Raw genomic sequence first — 21,361 nt, 5'->3', positions numbered from 1 at the left:
GGAGGACTCTTGGTAAGAATCTTTCGTTCAGGACGAGAGAAACATAAAAGGGTTTCACAATGAGAGCCGACCTTTATTCACGCAATGTGCACGCCCCTGCCCGGTTTTCCCCTCGTCTCCGCATAATTTCCTCCCGGCCCTGCAAGCTAAACTAAACCAACCCTCTACTACCCCCTAATAATCCCACCCTTGTTGCTCCGACTGCACTTCCATCCGGCGACGTCCTTCCCCGCACCCTTCGCTTAAATCCACTTGGCTCCCTCCTCTATTTCCTCTAAACGAATGTTTCGCAGGAAACGTGCTCATTTCATTCGACGGCTGTTAATTAAAGTTCTTCGAGCCGGTCTTTCTTTTTTACGCCGTTGCTTCGTTTTGAAAAATATTTTGAGAACAACTTCGCTGCTTAGCGCCCGACGCGAGCAGCAGGCGGACCTATTCACTTAGCACTACGCACACGGGAGGATAAAACGAGGAGAGACTTAGTTCGAATTAATCCGGACTCATTTTCCTCGTTCGTTAGAATCCGGGGGTGGGGGGGGGAGGGAGGTGCGAAGGAGTGAGATGGTGGGGTGAGGAGACGGGAAATTAGGAGATGGAACGCCGTTTGAACTTTACGACTGGCATCCAGGAGTCCTCGCGCTTTGTGCGGGCAGACGAGCGAATTCTTACTTATTTGGGACGAAACGGAGAAGATCAGAGCACCCTCCTCGAAATTTCAACTTGCAACAGGAGAGGGAATTCGTACGTGGAGTGCAACCTGCGGAGAAATGAAACGGGAAAAAGGGAAGCAGAAGTGGAATCCTCTGCCTGACGAATGACTACGAAATAATATGTATGTGGATTGAGAAAATATACCTAAAAAACTCGCAAAACGAAAGATATGCACAACAGGAAACGGAAACTCCATTATACCCCAGGTCGAGAAGAAAATTTTACCATTTAAATGAATAGAAATGGTAGAATAGTAAGATGAAGAACTGAATTTTAAACTGATACACGCGTGGGATATGTATTGTAATTTATGGGATTGAAAATCACCTCACTATCAGTTATTCTACTTACGCTTATGCAAAATAATCCCCCATGATAATGTTTACGTAAAAATGATTAATCGATACAATGTACAGAAGAAAGGGATGAAGATGAGTCTATGGTGGAGATATTTGGCGAGACCGAGGGTTTTGAACGGTGTGGACGAAGGAAAGGTTCAAATTGAAATCACTTCCGGTCCAGATCGCCCACATAGTTCTGTATCATGTTATTACAATGCTTTCGCAGAGAAAACCCCTAATGATCAGTGGGTTTTTCTAAACGAAATGCGCTCAAACCCCCTCTCTCATCAATCCCCAACCATAGATTTTAAAAGAAACATTAAAAGAATCCGCCCTTGATTTGGTGTGGGGAACCCGAGTCTTATTTCTAAAGTCTCGCGTGCGTGTACAGAATGCTTATGGAGACAAACTTCTCGAAGGAGTCAGGTTAACATTATAGAGAACCACGTGACAACATTATATGCACTAACGCAAAGACAAGGGATCTAGAGAATAGCGCTAGGGATCGCGATTAAGGGTTGGAACAAAGAATACGAGCAAAGAAGTAGGAGGTGCTTCTTCAAAGGAGGCTTGTCCACAAAGGAGAGATCACGCGAGGATCAAATAGAGCGGGGTCTAGGGAGGGAATCACCCTTTCGCCTTTTTACCCCGCCTGTTTTATATTTTTTCGCATCCACGTAGAAGCGAGGAATTGAAGCAAACACGTGTTCTTCCCTATCTTATTTTTTTTAAATGCAGGCTCTCACACGCATACCTGACAAAATGGGTGAGGAGTAATTAAAAGCCGCGCGCCCTTTGCGAGAGAATAATCTAGGATCCCGCCTCGACTATCCACTAGTTTAAAGCTAGACCCCCCCCCCGCCACCCTCTTCTGCAATTCTCCTCGGGAAAACTGCGCAAAAATCCATTTCGCCGCAATGCCTGCCTCTCCTCCATTCTCTCTTCATCAAAGGCGCGGGATCATTCTCGCTGCATCTAAAGACCTAGGGCCTCTCTAGAGTGAAGTGTTTTCCACCACGTGATTTCGCTTAAGTCTGGTTCTCTCTTCGTCGCTATTCGTAACGCGTAGCTCGTAATTGGTTTAAAACTCACCTTTGTCGTCACTATGGCATCATAAAACGGTAGTCAAAGTCACGCATTGGTATCTTAATCAAAACATTTGTTGATTTAAGCCCTCAAAACCCTCGTATTCAGAGCTTATTCCACAACATCTAAAAAGCATTTCAGTCTTCATTCACCCAAAACTATGGCGGAAATGCGCAGTACGAAATCCAAAACTGTGGAGTGAGTTGGGATGCTTAATTAATTTAGTTACCACTCCTTACAAACGATTTTCACAGTGGTTTCACAGACTGCTATATGCAGTTTACCCAACTCCTGTTTTCCAACTTATTTGGAAAAAGTCGAAATATCCCAAAAGTCCTTAACCCCGAAGGAATGTGCAAGTATTGACAAATTTTAATTTCATTCTTTAATTTACTTTTAATTCTCAGGGCTAAAACTAAATCTTTACGAAGAGTTCCAGGATCATAGAATTCCTTAAAAATTACAACATCCCGAGGTGCATCAAGAATTTCGTCGTCTATATAGCACGCAAAAGAAGAAAAATTATATTAGGATGGGAGAAGGAATACAGTTCCATCAAAATGGACGACAAAATGAATTTAGGCCTTAGTTGAATTTTTCAGAATATGGAAGTTAGATATTTATTATCCTGAAAATTGTAATTTCGCAGAAATGCTCTTAACTGCTCCTAGAGGAAAATAATCCCTTCTTCAGACGAACTCTAAGGATCCCAACTTCCTCCTTTATCTGCTACTTTACAGTTCCCTAAACGAAATACTGGATTTTTTTAGTACTTAGGTAAATCAGCAAACCAAGAGCATAAACGAAATACCTCACCGTTACTCCAAAATATTAACGAAAGGTCGGTCACTCTCTCTTATCAGTTTACACTGCCTGAGAACACAAAAATAGCAAAGGCTGAAAAAGTACACTCGCTCATGTTTTTCCGAACTCACCTCAGAATGTGGTCCCCAATAAAAATGATCAACTCAATCATTACAAAAGTATGGAGGGCAGGAAGATTTTTTCTGCTTTCATACAAAATACGGAATTCAGAGAGATTCAAAGAGTCCATTTTTCGCATTACAAAAACGGCCAGTGAAGTAGTTAGAATGCATTTAAAGTCATGAGCATGTAGGTACGATCAGTGTTCGGATTCCGATCGCATGCTTCGGCAAATTATCAAATTCTTGAAGTATTGTACATACATTAACTTCGTTGGCAGTTTTAGACACTTGCATTATCAACCTTTCAAGGATTGAAGTAAAATCTGCAGATAAAAATGTTGTGATGATGCTGCCTCTGTAGATGGAATTAAATTCGAAATTATGGCTGGTTGGAATGCCTCCTGCAGTCTTACTTCTACTATTAAAACTTCACTCAGCCATTATTTTTAACGCTCAGTTACATCTCAACCAGAGTTTTGAAAATATATTTCCAGTGCCTCCTGAAACTGAATTCAAAAGTAATTCTGTTTTTCTGGGGTTAGTAATTATTTTTCCACAAAGTGAATTATCTACCCATTATTGAAATAGAAAGAAAGACTCGTACTTTTCCACAGATTTTATTATATTTATTTTATTATATTTATTTATTATTTTATTGTGCCGTATAATAAAATCTGTGGAAAAGTACGAGTCTTTCTTTCTATTTCAATAATGGATATCAATTACTTCCACGAAGTGAAGCCTGAAACAATAGAATGAATTATCTACAACTAAACCATCAGCGCTCAGGCTGCCGCAGTGATTTGTAGGCATTCGCGTAATTTTAAGTCATTCATAAGCTGTAGGTAGTCTTTAATACGTCTCTTCCTCCTTTCCCAGCTTTTTATTGGAGCGAAACTCTTATTAGTTTTCGTACTTTTCATGCCCTTGTTCCTCCTATCAGCACCTCCCACATTACACCACTATGGTCAGTCACATACACTTCCAGTACGTGGCCACTTCTTGCATTCTATTATATTTCCTCATTATCGAGTCCTTCCGTTTATTGAGCTCATAAATTAGGTTTATGGCTATAAAATATAAGCCTTGCAAAATCGATCAATAGCTAATTTTCATTGATTGTGCAGTGCATGAATTATAGGTGCCCTGTTTAGAGACACGTTAGGCATGTAACTTGACTGCACTAGATCACTCAATTGATGTAGTTTTATTTATTTAGTTTTAGTTAGTACCCTGCGAGCCACCGCAAGGGTGTGTGGCAGGGGGTGATTACAAACCAGATTACACTTGACCCAAAACACCTCTCTCTCTCTCTTAGCGTGGTCAGATGTTATTTTGTACTGATCCCTTATCGCTTGCGGGAAAAATGGCATCTTAAATACATCTGTTCTGTACTTAATCTCATGAATTTTATTAATTGACGAATTGATCGACTCATACGAGTGACACCTTTGGAATCGAGTAAGAAACGACTGTTATGCACTAAACTCTGTAAAAAAGAAAATATAAATAAAATAAATAACAAAACCGTTATCACTACAGCTACAATACAGTTGGTTACAGCCCCTAAAAAACTGGATCGTTGGTACAGGGCGAGCGCAGGAGGGTGGGGGAAATTTGAATTAGAGCTCATGAAGATAGTCAAGATATAAAAATATAAGTCCTCTAGGCATGCATAAAAGAGTGCTTACAGATGTATGTGGTGAAAATATAAAGACAAGCAATGAAATCTTTCATCTGCTCAAAGAAGACTTCTCCACCAAATGTACCTTTGAATACCCTCCAACCTCCCTTATTTGCTGGAGGATTTATAAATATAAACTCACCATTTATTCCATTTAAATCCTAAGTCAATGAAAAAAAATAGTTACCTCTGAAACTGAAGTTTATTCTCTATTACAGAATTGTTTTAGAGATGAATTGCGGAATATTAATGATAGGGGTGATTCAATCATGTGAAAAAGGACTTGCTAAGACCAGAAATTTTATTTCGACAGAAATACTACTCATTTGTACTCTTTTCACTTTCTAGCCAATGCAGTAATGGAAGAAAGCAGAATTTTCGTCAAAGTATTACATACGCATGAAAATTATGATACATTCGTTCTGGCTAAAACTCATGATCGATTGCACACAATCACACTGGCGCTCAAGGTCCCCAGCAACTCAGTGGAAATCAAGATGTACATTCGGATAAACATTTGCAAATGTGTTCAAATTTATCCCAAGATAATGTGCCATAGCGTTCGTTTGATCGGCACTTAAAAACAGAAGTCTAACTCGTATTCTAGTCATGCTGTGAATTGAACACGCGTTTCTCTCAAAAAAACGTGATCACTCCATGTCGGACCCACGAAATTACGATTGTGGGAAACTGCAAATACATGAGCAGCGTGAACGGGAGACCGAAAATGTGTAATTTACAGGTGTCTACCAAAATTTAGAATGAAAATACCGAGAGTACACATAAATCGAGCGCAGCGTCACCTTTTCGTGATATTTTATCCACCTTTCAAGAGCTTCATTCGAACATTATGTAAAACACGTCCGTTTTCACTGCCTCTCATTTCAATGGACTTAAATCCTCGAGATTTGTGAACCACCAGGGTGAATATCCTTTCGACGGTTATCCCGAATTTATCCATGCGATAGTTATACTCTCTCGTTATAACCTTCCTGCGGCCTTTCAGTGGCGCCCTTAAAACTTTTCTTTACTTCCCCTCAACCTCATGTTGGACAAAACTGAGTCGCTACATTAGGCATCTGATTTTCATTCAACGTGCGACGTTAATTAAATGCGATTTTGTAATTTTGAGGATGGAAGCGGACATTTTGTGATGCATCGTAACATTCGCGCATTTCCATAGAACACTATTTTCACCCTGAAAAATATATTGCAAAATCCAGGAAATAAGCACTATCAGCCTGGTCTAACAGAATAATCAATCAATACTCAAGCACTGCATAAACATATTCTATCCTCCACTCTCCTCACACTCCTTCCATCCATTCCGTTCAATAACAATGCCTAATCCTTATCACCCTCTTCCCCCCTCCTTAAATCCATTTTCACTTCTAAGACAGACTTAAAAATTCCATTAACGCTCAACATGTCTTGAACTCATTTATTTCCGCTTTCTTCGAATTTCTCCCTAAAACCCTATGCCTGGAACTTGATCGATTTTTCATTCCGCCCATACCAACATTTCTATCCCCCTGAACGCTCACATAGATGATACGAAGATGAAAATTTTACGCGTTGGTAAGGGTTTGCCAATACTGGTCTGAAAATTCGGAATTGTCGAGAAAGTACGGCCATAAAAGAAAAAACAACAGCTTATGATGACAAGGAATGGACGCGGCGACTTGGAAATATCGTCCGAGAGATTGAAATCAAAACACAAACCAGCAAGCAATTGTACCAAGGAGAAATAATATAAAATCTCCGATAAAGAACAGGAAGGAAATGATAAAGGGAAAGAAATGATTACCGCCACGGCAAGAAACGAGGCCCCAATTTTAGTTAGGGGACGGGTGATGGGATAGCCGTAATGAGGTCGCCGATAAGGAACAAAGAATACAACCAGGACTTGTTGGTTCGCTTCGTGGATTTCGAGAAGGCATTCGACAGTGAAAACTGGGTGGAATTAATTACTGCGTTTTGAGGGAGGTAGGAGTAACTTGGAGGGAAATGTCCAATAGTTATTCATATCTCAAGCCGCTCATGTACAATCAGCATTCGGCGAATCGGAATGTACACTGTTGGAAGTTAGAACAAGCCTACCTATTATCACCTTTTAAAGGTATACTCAATGGAAATGGTTAAATAGGTATGAGAAGAACCGGAGACAGGAATGAAAGTCAGGGAACAATTTATAAAATCAGGTTTGGTTGATGATCAAGCTTTGGTTAGCCTGTCAGCCAAGGGGCTGCAATTATTGCTGAGCGCATTAGGAAACAGTGTAATAGGCATGGTACGTGCAAACAAAACAGAAGTTGTGGTATTTTCCAGTGATAGGACGGCTAAGTTAAACAGCACTGGAGGGCATAAGCCAAATCAGGTCAAAAGATTTAAATAAGCCGGTAGAGCTTTGGACCAAGATGGTCAAAGTAGCATGGACATTAGAGGATGAATCGCATTACGCCAAGTATCTTTTGTGAAGACGAGGGAGTTGATGACACGGATCTTGAGTACGTATGCTAAGAAGAGATTTGTGAAAACTTTGACTCGGAGCATCATCTGACCGTCGATGAAATTTATTCATTAAGGTCCGATAACAGTCGTAGATTGGAGGTTTATGAAACGTGGGTGCAGAGAAGGATGAAAATAAAATGGACGGAATGGAGACTGGATGAAGTTACAGACATAGAACAGGAGGAGGGACATAATTGAAGAGAATTTCAACAGATGCAGGAAAATTGAATTCAGTGGCAATGAAATATTGCAGAGAGTAATAATATATGATAGTATTTTTAGCAGGCGAGGTAATGATAGATAAATAATAGGTTCAGTGGTAGTAAAGGGAAGAAGGGCAGGAACTAGTTTAAGAATGATGTTTGTGATATCAGTTTTAAATTGATATTGATCCAAGTGGGACTTATATATGTAAATGTTTTTAGGCAGTGGAACCATCAAAAACCTAAATTGACGAGTAGAATATTAAAACTAACTTTGATTAACAAAATCCGAGTGCGGAGTCAGTGACGGGGGGCCCACCCCTGAAAGAGCTCACCCCAAAATAGAGTAAAGCCCTTAACTTCCCCTTGGCAAACATAACACGCCGTGCCTTCCTTGGACTCTCCCTCCCCCCGCATTTTGCATTTTAGTACCCTGCAAGCCACCAGGGCAAGGGTGTGTGGCAGTGGGTGAAAACATACCGGATGAATTTTAACTCGAATATATTTAAACCCACGGCGATCGGACAATTTTATTATGGTGCCTTTTCGTTATATACAAATAAACAAGAAAATAAGATTTTAAATCTATCTGTTTCACACTTGATCTCTCTACTTTTATTGACATGATCTCGCCAACATCAATGAGACATTTTATAACACATTTTCAACATTATTGCTAAAGAGGCATCCTTCCAATTTTTGCAAGAGATTTAATCTGTAATTTAATCTTCACTCCGCGAATGATTTCCAGCTTAGATCCTTTAAAATTTTGGATATTCTACTAAGTTAATCATATTTTATTCCAAACATTCGATCAAAGAGCGTCCTGAGTAAAAATTGTAGCGTACATCGATATCTTTCCATATCAAATATAATTATTGACATGAAAAAATAATATTGCCATAATGGATTCAATTCAATCGTTTGATTTAAAATTAAGAAGTATTAAGATTAAAATAGCAAAAACGCAACGATGACTTAATTGAAGAATCCAGCGGAAATTGCCCTGCCTTTATCTTTCTTCACCACCCAAACGGCTCGCAAACATTCACTTAATCGGAGCATGTCCGTCACTAATTAGCGAATTCAACATCCCGCGTATCTTCCTTTACCGTGGCTATAATTTCAACGTAGCACCACCACCCTCGACCCCCTCTCACCCGTGCGACGACGCAACATAGCGCACCCGAAGGCCCCCTCCCGAGACTCTTACGTAATTTGCGGACGAGGCCACCCTAATGGTCGGACCCCGGGAGGTGAGGGCGTCAACGGGACGGGACATGCACGGGGGGCAGACGGCGACTTTTAATCTCCGTCCCGGCGCCACTATCATCACTCCACTGATTAATCAAACGACGGACGGAGGGCAGGAACGAACGCGTGTCCCTTCCGCTCGCAGAACGGGAGAAATTAGCGTAGAGTTTTTGTTCAGCAGGCAAACGAATTCTACGCGGAGCCTGAAAAAACCGCATTTGTACTTTCTGAAGTCCCATGATCACTGCTGCTCAATGTTACCTGTCCATACTTCGGGGCAGTATTTTTTACTAACCAAAATACAACTAATTCGACCGGCACGGCCCGGAGATTTCGCGGCCAAGGCTCAGACCGCTTCGAGACGACTGCACCATTGCCGGGCCTGATAAAAAGGAGTTATAATATCTATAAACAGTCTTAAATTCATCCATCCTGAACGACTTCTCCTGGGTGAAACATATACGGGGCATATGCGGAAAAGGTAGCAAAAAATTAGTATTTATTAAAAGAGTAGTTGGTAAATGCGATGAAAAGGACAAAGAGAAATATTATTTTTCGCTGGTTAGGCCTCGTTTAGAATATGCTCTAAGTATGCCGACCCCGGTGGCGGCGGGGTAACGTCCTCGTCTGTCTTTCCAAGGGTCGCGGGTTCGATTCCCGGCTGGGTAAGTTTCCCTCCATCTAGGGCTTGGGTGTTTGTAAATGTGACCATTGTTATCGTTGTTAATAGTTCGATGTAAAGGCCAAAATGTGCTGTTTTCGGACTAATACTGAATAAATAAATAAAATAAAATATGGGATCCTCACTAAGTTGGATTTATTGCCGTATTGGATCGTGTGCAGCGTAGAAGGTAGATTTTTAGAACGTTGTTATGATAAGCTAAGTAGCGTATCCGAAATATTAGAGGAGGTAGGCTGGGAATCACTAACGGAGCGGAGGTTAAATTACTGATTAATCTCTGAAAACGAATTCGAAGGACGTCACTTTAGCAGTGATGTTGAAAACGTATTGTAACCCAATCGTAGGATAGATCACGTCAATAACATTAGAGGGGTTTAGTGTGTAACAGACAGATTTAAGATGTCCTTTTTCAATTAACGATAAGGGATCGGAATAACATTATCCGATAGTGGTAAAGGTAAAAGGCTCGCATCAAAATTATTCTGGAGTGCATTCACCTCCTACAGTACACACATTAGTGGCGGCTTGCAGGGTATTAAAAATATAAATACAAAAACAAAAATTACCTTTGGTAAATAATCATTCGTCATTAATCTTTCAATTCGTATAATGGCTGACTGAAGCCTCCCCTCTTTTCTTTATTCCTGATAGATTTTCGCCCTTATATTCCTCTGAATGTGCTCCCTCTGGACTACCTGCCGGGGGACCTTCGTTTCTTAAAATTTCCATTATAAATTCATTCGTTTCAAGGTGTGCCCAACCCATCACGTGCTTCTTTTCCATACGAGTTCTTCACACATCTGTAATCTGCTTATTTTAATCCAAGATTCCGTGTCCTCCACAATATTCCGAAGGTTCCTGTTCTTCTCCGGCTTGAGTAACAAATGCCTCGTGCCTCTATTTTATGGAGCGATACACACCACACAAATTCTATTACATACTTCTCCTATTTTTATTGTAATTAACATTTCTTTGGACATTTAGAAGTTTCATTGTGATAGTATTCCCGACCTGATCTATTCAAGCGAAGGGTCACATGAACATAAAATAATATACTTTTATTTTATTAAATTATAAAACAAACAATTAAAATAGTTATCCCCCAGTATTAACCATAGAGTTAATTAATCATGCACAAAAACCGCTCAAATTGACATTTAAACGCTTTAATTCATTTAATACCGAAATTAACGTTAAAGCAAATATATGTTCAAATATTAATTTATCAATACTTATTATCTGCTTATTGTTTACACTTAATTGGAAAATTATGATTAAATTGAAAAAAAGAATGAAATTTGATCATATCAAATGGAAAATCATTAATAGGATAAACATGAAACGGAGGACTACAGGGAGTCAAATTATGTTTTTTAATCGATCAAGAGATTTGAGATCCCTATAAGTTACACCCCGGTGGGATGCGTCCACGCTACTCGTGAATGCCCATAGGTAAGCGGACAGGAAAGGAATGGCTTGACCTCCAGGAGGAAGGCCAAAGTGGAGTTCACGTAGCCAGGCGGCGCCAGGGCGCGATTCAAGCTTCACCGTGCGCCCACGCCAAATCCATGTGGACATACTTTCACTTGATATCTATTTTACTGACACATACCCACAATGATACACGGAAAATTACTTAATACCGGTGGGGTAAAACAGGAAAGTAATACAAATAGCTGAGGAACATGGAAACTATCATTTTTGGTCCCAGTTTAACAAAAATTGATTGTCTAACATTTACGTATTTGGCTGTGCAATGTTAGATTTAGGCGAAATAGTCTAGTTGGTAGAGCGATGGACTACTTACCAAAGGTCCAGAGTTCGATTCCGGGTGACGCCTTTCGCTTACGAATGACGGTTATCGAGGGATACGGTTTCGAACCTCGGTCAAGGCGAACACGAAGTAACGTGAGAAACAATTAGACCACAATATTGTTAAACATAGATTAAGGGAATTCATTAACGGGCACTGTTTCTAGGGAGTGGACGAGAATTCAAATCATGACGTGAAGTGAGGTATCAAATTCAAGAGTAGATTTCATAGATAGGGAGGAACATAAAGAATTGACGAAATATGCGTTGACTGGAGGGAAAAAAGGAATAACCTTGTACAGAGGCCTTAGAAAATAACCTGAACCAGCGGATTCGGATGTAAGAAGTAAAGTGGGAATGTAATAAAAATTAAAGAGGAAGAAATGGCAAAATTGGTGCTAATAATCTACCGGCGAATGGAGAAGAAAGGGGAAGAGTAGAGGAGCAATGAAGATTTAGATAAAGGAAAAACAGGGGCTATTTGTGTTAAGAACCATCGTAGATAAGAGAATGGAGAATCATCAACCGACATATCATTCGTTTATCTGGAGAGAGCCTACGAAACGTTTTACAGAAATATGATGCTGCGAGCCATTAAACGATTTGGAATGAACTAAAACGACAGTAGAATAATAAGCGTCCGAAATAGAGGCCGCGTGGCAGCGATTAGAAGTGGTGAAAGACGTTAAACAGGGTTGCCCATTTTCACCCTTGATATTTGGTTTGTATATTGAGGTATACATTGGGGATAAATGAAATAATAAACAATGGCGAAGTAATACACGGAGAAAGCAAACATGTACTGCGATTCGCAAATGACAAAGCCAAACTAGCATAAAGGAAATAAAACATAACAGTATTTAGTATCTTAAGTACCCGGAGAGCCATAGCTAGATGGTGCGGCATAGGGGGAATACACACTGGACTAATATTGACCCGAATATTTTGTCTCTTTATGGTTCGTGGAAAAAATGAAATCCTAAATCTATCAGTTCCACACAATCTCTCTCATTTCATTGGCATGATCTCGCCTACCGTAGTACGATGGGGGTAGTTTTGGGCAAACATTCATTTAAAAAATTCACTTTCACGGATAGAAATTCGTACATTAAAAGCTAATTAATAAAATTCTACATCTACGTAGCACCCCGCAAGCCGCCGCAAGGGTGCGTGGAGAGGGTGTTGAGTCACCGGACTTAATAGAGAATAAAACCGCAAGCACAACCCACTAATTCATGATCGTATAAAAATGTATATGGATATAAGTATATAAAATATAGAATTATTATATATACATATATATATGTATATATTATATATATTATATATATGTATATTATATATATATATATATATATATATATATATATATATATATATATATATATATATATATATATATATATATATATATATATATATATATATATATACATATACGAGGGTCATCCGGAAAGTAGTACCCGTTCGTGCCGCATGAAGTGCTGACGACGCGAGTAGCCGCTGGACGAGGTCAGATAGCTTCAGTGGCTTGTCTGCCTTCTCTGAGCCAAGTTGCGTGACGCTAGCATTGCCTGTGTTGTTTCTGTGATTGTTTACAATGTTTAAAAAAATTGAGAACGCCGCCAGTTGTGAAGTGAGGGCAGTGATTAAATTCCTCAATGCAAGAAACGTTCGCCCATGTGATATTCATCGCCAATTAAAGGAGGTGTATGGAGACAATGTAATGGACGAGTCGTCTGTTCGGCGGTGGTGTCGCAACTTCAACATGGGGAGGGGGAACACACACGACGATGAGCGTTCGGGGAGACCGTCTGTCATTACAGACCAACTGGTGAGCTCAGTTGACGAATTCGTGAGGAACGATCGGCCATCCACCGTATAGCCCGGACTTGGCCCCTTCAGATTTTCATCTCTTTACAAAGCTTAAAGACTTTTTGGCAGGAAAAAGATTTGACAGCGATGAAGAACTTAAAGAAGGAGTGACCCTGTATCTCAATGAGCTGGCGGCGAAGGACTATGCAGCAGGAATACAGAAACTTGTCACACGTTATGACAAATGCCTTAATTTGCTTGGAGATTATGTTGAGAAGTAGTTTAAAGTATCCTCTTTCAAATAAAATTTTTTATGTTTGTTAATATTTACTTTTGTGTCTTTATTTCACGAACGGGTACTACTTTCCGGATGACCCTCGTATATATATATATTACAACCAGGAGGTATTTGATTATTTCGTAGATTTCGAAAAAGCGTTGGATAGAGTGAATTGGGAAACACGAATGAGAATATTGAAGAAAATAGGAATAGATTGGAGGGAAAGGAGGCTAATCCGCAACCTGTACATGTCTCAGACTGCTCAGGCGCGAGTGGGGAACGGGGAGTCCGTATGGGCAGTGTTAGGAGGAGGTGTAAGGCAGGGTTGCCCATTATCACCATTGCTGTTCAACCTGTATGCAGAATAAATGATTAAAGAGGCATGGGAAGGACTCGAGGTAGGAATGAAAGTGGGCGGGGAATTCGTAAAATCAGTTAGGTTTGCTGATGACCAAGCTTTAGTTTGTCAGTCAGCCAAGGGGCTGCAAGCAATGCTGAGTAAATTGGAAATTCAGTGCGACAGGTATGGGATGAGAATCAACATTAGTAAAACAAAGGTTATGCGATTTTCTAGAAAGAAAAAGGCCAAGCTTAACATTAAAATAGGAGGGCAAAAACTAGAGCAGGTAGAACAGTTTACGTATCTCGGTAGTGTTTTGGACCAACACGGTCAAAGTAGTAGGGACGTAAGGAGAAGAATTGCGCTAGGCAAAGAGGCTTTCACGAGGAGGAGGGAGTTGATGACAGGGACTTTGAGTAAGGATGTTAAGAAAAAACTCAGAAAAACTTTGATATGGAGCGTAGCTATGTACGGTGCGGAAACGTGGTCATTGAAGCAGGAGGATAGACGTAGATTGGAGGCTTTTGAAATGTGGACGTGGAGAAGAATGGAGAAGGTGAAATGGACAGAGAAGAAAACAAATGAGGATGTACTTGATATGGTGGGCGAAGAGAGAGGTTCATTGGGTGAAATCCTATGGAAGCAGGAAAAGTGGATGAGGGGGTATTGACCGGCAGTGGGATTTTGAAGACTGTGATAAAGGGGAGAATGTTAGGCAAACGAGGAAAGGGAAGGAACAGGATAGGGATGTTGGACGGGATGAAGGGAGGAAGAAGGTACTCAGAGATGAAGAGGGACCTGATGTAGAGTAGAATGTTGTGTTTTGCTAGGAGTCACAAAATATTTATTTAGGAGCTGTGTCCATCGAAAAACCTACATCGAAAAACCTACCTTAATCGTTAGTTCACCTAATAATAAAAAAATAATATATATAATAGAAGCATCAATAAAAGTAAGCGTATTAGTATATTTCCTTCAAATACATTCGAGCTTCTAGATTGTCCTGTGCCACGCGAGGAGAACCGAGGTATGCTATAATAATAAAATCCGACGATAAGTATAAGAACGTTTCAATTCACACTCTCCCGATACAAGGCAATAAAATAGGTGGATCCCCATTCGAAAACCCATAACATTCATGTTCATGCTATACTCACCCAATCTTCCTTATCAAAAACGGGACCCTCAGACGACTAAATCGCTCCCGATAGATAAGCCGAGAGATAGAATAATCGAGTCGCACATAAGACTAAACCAATCGCTTCGCCCAATCGGTCTGCGTGATGGACAGTGTCGCCAGGGGGTGACGTCAGAGGGTGATAGCGGCCATGAGAGAGAGAGAGGGAGGGAGAGGGACTGGAAAGGAGAAAGAGCACCATCACTATCAGCGAGGGGCGCGGGAGAAGGACGGGAGAGACTATCATGTCGCCCCGTGACATAATACGAGTGGGGGGGTGACACAAATGATCGCCGCGCATCGCTCTACAGATTTCCCCCAAGGCCGGCGCCAATCCGAGCGTTCCCCCGAAACGCTAACGATCAGCTCTCCAGAAATGAGTTGTTCCCCCGATAGCACCCTTCATGGAGCCACTTTGCGTCTCGCGGAGGCACTATCGTGGAGGGGAGCGCGGAATGAGCCCGTCCGGAATGGGATAATGGGCGCGCGGCGGGGGACGCCAGGGAGCGCCCGACGGTCGCGCGAATCCTCCGCCGCGTCGGGCATTGGGGGAGGGGGGGCTTTTTTTCCCGGAATGGATCGAGCGGGGGAAGGCAAACGTCACTGCGATTACTGTGCCTTCTCTTGGGTACTCATAAGCTCAAAACATAAACACAAGGGAGACACGAGCGTACAGTAAAAACGAAATATGGTGACCAATAAAAAGAAATCAGATTCAATTACGTCTAATAGAGTTCATCGATGATGTCACTCCAACTTATCTTGTTTATCCCGTGCAAACACTTATATCAATCATGAATGTATGCCTGATAACTTGAACTGAAAACGATATTTGGTATTTTAGTATTTTTTAGTACCCTGAAAGTCACCGGTAGGGTGTTTGGAAGGGGATGAATACACACCAGGCTAATTTTGAGCCGAATATTTTTAACTCTACCGCGGTTAACGTCTTTACCCTTAACGTTCGTGGAAACAATGTCTTCAATCTATCTGTTCTACACATAATCTATCCGATTTCCTCTGGAGCACCAAGTGTAAAGCCTCAGGCTAGGTTTGAGAAATACAGACCCAACAAACTCACCAGATATTGAAATGAAATGAAATAATTTACTTTGTAATTCCACACACTTAATTTAAAGAAACACGACCCAGGTTTTGATCATCAGTGGTCCTCATAGAAGCAAACTTGGTATACATACCTGCTGATCAAAGGAGGGGGTTGGTCAGAGAGGGAGGGAGGGTGGAGGGGTAAAAAGGTTACAATGTAGCTGGGAAGAAAAGAGAATTACATCTTTTGACTTTGAAGAGTGGTAGGTCTAGGAGTGGGGAGTGGGAGGGATACAAAATTTCGTTGGCAAGATCGTCTTTCCAACAGACACATTTAAAATTTCTAACTGCTCCAAAGCATCGAGCCTTTGTCCTTTATTTTCAAAATGAATAATTTAAGTCACAAAGTCACTTTTGTGGTCATTTTCGATGAGGTGCTTAGCAAAGAGGGATGTTATGTTCTTATTTTTTACACATTTGGTGTTCTTTAATTCTTTCTTTAGAGTTCCGTCCTGTTTGCCCAATATACTTGGTGTTACATTCCGAGCACTTTACTTCATGCACTCCAATCCTCTCGTTTTTGGGGACTTTGTCTTTAGTGTGAGAGATCAGGTTCTTAAGGCATGAAACACTGAAAGGCAAATTTAATTTTTTCTTTAGGAAAACTTTTGAATACTTTTTGAGAAATAGTCCCTAGATAAAGTATTCTTCGCCATTTGGCAGTGGGATCTTTTAAATGTTCGGGGTTGTAAATGTGGCTTAAGGCTATTTTGTAAGTTTATTCCGGTAAAGTTCATTAATTAGATCTTCTGAATAACCATTGTTTACTGATAACCTTTTAATTTATTAAGTTCCTTATTTACCTTGAACTTTGACATAGCGGTGGATCTTTGCATGAAATGCTGAAAGCTTTTGGGCGAAGCAATGGCTTGAAGAGTGAATTAATTAATTAATTGGTCCGTATACATTTCCTTCCTAAAAATGGAATACTGTAACTCGTCTTTGTCTTTACAAATGGATAGGTCGAGGAAATTCATGGAACCTTTCTCCTCTTTTTCACCCGTGGCTTGCACATTAGAATTGATAGAATTTGTGTGCAAGAAACCGATCTAGTTGCCTTTAAACTTGAATTAAAAACCTGTCCACACACAGAAGACATCGTCTACATATCTAAGCCAACAAAATACATTATTAATGAGAGGGTGAACTGAGGAGAACAAAACTTTTTCAAATTTGTCAATATAAATATCGGCCAGGAGTGGGTACAAGGGCGAGCCCATGGCTAAACCATTGGGTTGTTGGAAATATGTACCATGAAAAATGAAATAATTTAGGGAAACACACGTCTTAAGTAATCCACAGAGTTCACTAAGAAGTGGCACTGGGATGGATTTCCGGATGAGGATGTCTTCCGGGAGGTTCACCGCTTCCATGGGTGGCACGTTGGTGAAAAGGTTGCGTATATCGAAGGAAACAAGCATTTACTTTTTCGTGATGACCTTTTTCATAAGTTTGTTGACAAGGTGCAAGGAATTCACTAAACCATATTCCGTGAAAAATTTGGGAACCTCCCTGAAGAGTACATTAAGCCTTTTCGCTAGTATGTGGTTGGGAGCTGACATATTTGATACTAAAGGTCTGATCGGAATCCCATTTTTGTGAACTTTAGGCAGCCCGAAAAACCATGGTGCTGAGGGATTCATTTGCACTAGTTTGAACATTTCACAACTTTTAAATAACGTATCACTAGGTTTAATCACTTTCTTAATTTCTTGTTGAAACTTGGGGGTTGGGTCTGAACGAAGTACTTCAATATTTTGGTCCCTGATGAAGTCTTCGTATTTCGTGATGTAGGTGTTTCGTTCTAATACAACCACTGCGCTTCCTTTATCTGCTTTTTGGGTGATCAAATTTTTATCTGTCAATGAATGTGTAATGGACTACTGACAAGGCCTCGTACTCGGTAGAATACTTTTTCTTTTTTACTTCTAGTTGTGAGATTTTAAGCTTTTTTTGAGATTTAAAAAAAATAAAGTGTGTGGAATTGCGAAGTAAATCATTTCATTTCATTTCAATATGTTGTGCAAATTCCATAAAGTTACGCCTGAGACAACAATTTTTTTTAAACGCAGCAGAGTTCAATTCGCCAGTTATTAAACTCTTCCGTTCGATAAGCCGAGGCGTAGGATTTAGCTTATGGTTTTTTTGCTTCCTTAAAATCAAAGTTGATATTAATTAAATGCTCCCGCTTTCCTCTTTTGTTTTTGGAAGATTTTCGATCATGATATTTGATATACGGGTCGTAATTACTTGAATTTTTAAAATTTGTTTTTTAAATTTAAAAACGAAAAGCATCACAGAAATTCTTCTGGAGTTGGACTGGGGATCATTATAAGAAAGACGATTCGATGCTAGACTGAACTTACTAAATAAATTCAGAGCCGCATGTTTCAGCGCCGAAGTCTCGTAAATTATTCGGATTCTAACATACATTGATCGCTTGGATTTGTATTTCTTAGTACCCTGCAAGCCATCGCTAGGGTGTGCGACAGGGGGTTAAAGCAACTGTTGGGTTCATATTGCAAAAATCTCACCTTGCCACTCACAGCGTCTAGGGAATAATTAGTTGTACTTAATGCATGCACGTTCACTAATCTCCGGTGCTTTTTGGGCAATTCCATTCCCACATAACCGCATGTGATTGTCATTCGAGGGATGTAGCGCTCGGTACAATTTTGCCTACACTTCTTTGTTTTCTTCAAGCTTCTCCTTCCATCCCTCGTTTCTCTCTGTGGGAGAGATGCCCCAGATCTTCCGCTGCCAACAGCGGTGTGTCACATTCCCTTCCTGTGACTTTAGAGTCAGAGATCATGATGTAGTAGAAATAGTAGGATTTTCCCTTCTTAATTTCAGTTCTGCATGAACTGTCTTTCTTTGTTGGAGGTCCGTCGTATAAATTGTTGTGGTTCATTTTTATTCCTCTTCTTTCGCATAACTAATTTACTTGGTGAATTAAACTTTGTTTGAATTAAGTCTTCCTCCAGCATCTATACAAATTTGCACGTTTTTTCTGTTTTTTACTGAATATTTTTTCCTTTTCCCTCTCCCATACCTCCCTCTCCGCAGTATCACTTATCCTTTCCACCTGATGCTTGCGCCCCCTGCCACACACCTTTTTGGTGAATCCCGGTGTATTTAAGCAGATTTAGATGTAGATGTTTACTCTCTTATTTTGGTGTGGGGGAGATTACGTTCAGCAGAACGTCTACTTGCATTATTCAGTTCAGTAGAACTGTATCGTACATTATTATAAGTAAAGCACATACTATATTCTGTCTCTTCCTTTGTAGACATCACAGATTACGTTATCGCATTAATGAGGATTATTGTTTCCTGAATATTTTACGCTCTGATTGTACTTAGTCTTAGTTTAGCAGTTTCTTGACTTGGCCCAATGTCCCTTCTTACCCTTGACCTCATGGCACCTACGACCCTTCGGCGAAAAACACGAAGAAGGGCCTTGCTCGCAAAAGCTTGATTCAGCTGTATTTTCATCAATTTTAGATTATTTTTCCGTCATAAATTTGTGCAATGACGCACCGCTAGCTAAACACGCATTACACTCGCTAAAATCGCTAGGGTTTACCGCCAGCACTTACAAAAAAATACCAAGACCCACAATATATGGGTCGATATATTGTGGGGCTTGGCATTAATGAGAAAATTATTGAGACATAGAGTTCAACATATGAATTCGAATATTCACTCTCCCCTCTGGCACAAATATTGATAAAAAGAATAAGATCAATAAGGAATATTATCTGTATTTTTTTAAGTTTTCCAAACTTCATGGTGGACATTTTTGATGAATCCACTTCAAGTAAAAAATTACAATAGAGATTGTAGATCCATTGACTTGGTGTAAGTATTTTCAAGTTACATACAGCTCAAAATGCCCCAACTAGAGTTAAGGAGAAATAAGACCGTGCCGAAATAGGTGCGTTTTATACCAACCGCGAGGTCCACTATTTTGTCACACCCTCCAATCTTCCAGCGGCAGCTCGATTTACGAGACTTGTTCGCAAAACCCAGGAGCAAGAAATCAATAGTAAGCAGGAAATCCGGTTAGTCCATTTCCGAGAAAGAAAACTAAAAGAGATAGAATCGCAGCTGACCCGCCATCGGAAATATCCGCGAATGGGCGAATGTGTGCATTCGGATGCCGAGCTCATTCGACCTGACGAGCGCAGAAGAGATTAGTCTCCAATTTCTCAAAGAGCTCTCCCCAAAAAGACTCCGCTGAGTTCCGCGAAGGTAAGGGCCACCGCAGCCGAGGGGCGGCGCGCGAGGGGGCCCATCGAGGACCCTGCAGAACCCCCCCCCCCAAATCCCCGAATTGTGCCAACCCCTCGTAGACCCCAGAAAAGAGCATTCCTGTGGACTCGAGAAAGGATTCCCGTTGCTTTGAAGATTTCGAATATGATCCCCACGAAAATGGAATTCAGCCGTCCAGAGAAAAATCAACCAATCGAAATTCAGTAAGAGCTTATGACGGAAAATCCAGGCGCCAGCCAACGTGGATCAGGTTCACGAGAGCGGAGACGGTGATGCGATGATTACTCTCTCCTATCCCTTGGCTTTCTCAGCATTGAGAAAAAACTCCATCAAAATCTCGCGCGTCGCGCTGATGACGTGTTAGTTGCAAGTAGATTAATTGAAATTACTTGAAACTTTCAAGACAGAAGTTTCTCAAGGAACTCTAATCCAATTTCAAGTAGAAAGCCGTGAATAAAATCTTTGATCCTAAAAACAAGTGCATTATTTTTGGTATGGTTATAAATTGATAAGGTCATCATAGCTTTAACTAGCCTTTTCGTTACAACCTCACTGGAGGTCCATGTCATCGATTCCCATCTCCTTATCGTGAAACCATCTTTGCCTCATGCAATCCAGCTGATCTACCTGCTACTTTGACCAATTTGGTCCAAACGCCTCCGATATAGGTAAGCTATTTCACCCGCTCTAGTTTATTAATACTTTTTTTTAAATGATTTACTTCGATCTCTTTATTCACGAAAATCAATTAGCTTATATGCATGCATTCAAAGAAACACTCAAATGTCATTGGGTCATCGGGTTATCATTTTGATTGAAGTACGTAGAGAAGTTTTCAGCGAAATGGATGTGCGAAAGCAAACTCAATTTTAACTTGAAAGTAATTCCGAGTATTGCTTATCCATAAGCTTCTTTTCGGAGGCAACGCCTTTTCATTTGCACCCCATAGTGACCTGACTCATCGACATTAATACTCGTATGCATAGTAATTGGAAGTCTATTGTTTCAGATAGGTTTTTCATGGACACAGGCTTAAAACTGATGCATTTCTGACGTTCCCTGATATCTCACTCTACCAGAAACTGTTCTTCAATACCGAAATACTTTATAATACCCTTCATTACGTTCAACATTCCTGCCCTTTCCCTCCCCCTACC

This window comes from Hetaerina americana, unplaced genomic scaffold, assembly GCF_022747635.1.
Source record: "Hetaerina americana unplaced genomic scaffold, ioHetAmer1.1.p SCAF_19, whole genome shotgun sequence".
Classification (NCBI taxonomy): domain Eukaryota; kingdom Metazoa; phylum Arthropoda; class Insecta; order Odonata; family Calopterygidae; genus Hetaerina; species Hetaerina americana.
Note: the sequence above shows the minus strand (reverse complement) of the source record.